We start from the raw sequence: 903 nt of genomic DNA on the forward strand, positions 1-903 counted from the left end.
GGGAGTTACACGATCTCATGGTCTAAGGAAGAGATACTTGACATTGGCAAAGCTCTAGCAAACGAACTAAACGACCTTTGTGCTATGCTTAGGATTGGGTCTTGTCCATCACATCATTCTCCTAATGATGTGATCCCGTTATCAGCGACATCCAATGTCCATAGCCAGGAAATCATGACTATCTGTTGATCACAACGAGCTAGTCAACTAGAGGCTCACTAGGGACATATTGAGGTCTATGTATTCACACGTGTATTACGATTTCCGGATAATACAGTTATAGCATGAATAAAAGACAATTATCATGAATAATGAAATATAATAATACTTTTATTATTGCCTCTAGAGCATATTTCCAACACAAAGGCCTTGTGCTGCTGCGGCGTCGAAAGTTTAGTCCCACCTTGCTAGTTGAGAGGGGTGCGCAGTGGTTTATAAGCCCCACTGCCGCACCCCTCTCGAGCTTCTCTCCATTGCAGGCTTACGGGCCCAATTATCACTGCTATGCCTATGGGCCTACTGGGCCTCCCGCGGGCCTGAATCCTGGCCCTTGGATGGGTTTCTAGTCGTATTCAGGTCGTGGGGGCCCAGTAGGTGGCATTTTTTTTGTTTTTTTGTTGCTTCATTTATTTTATTTTCTTTTGTTTTTTGCTTTATTTTTTAATTCTTTGTGCTTTTAGTTTTAGAAAAATTATAAACTTTTTGTTAATGCCATTAGTTTTCAAATTTGAAAACACTTTTTTGTTTTTTTGTTTTCTTTGTTGATTTATTTATTTTATTTTGTTTCTACTTACAACAAAATACTTATTGTTGCTATTTTTTTCCTGTTTTTTTGTTTTGTTTTCTGCATTATTTATTTTCTTTTGTTTTTTTGCTTTATTTTTTTATTATTTTTGCTTTTAG

This window comes from Triticum dicoccoides, chromosome 1A (assembly GCF_002162155.2).
Source record: "Triticum dicoccoides isolate Atlit2015 ecotype Zavitan chromosome 1A, WEW_v2.0, whole genome shotgun sequence".
NCBI classification, from domain to species: Eukaryota; Viridiplantae; Streptophyta; class Magnoliopsida; order Poales; family Poaceae; genus Triticum; species Triticum dicoccoides.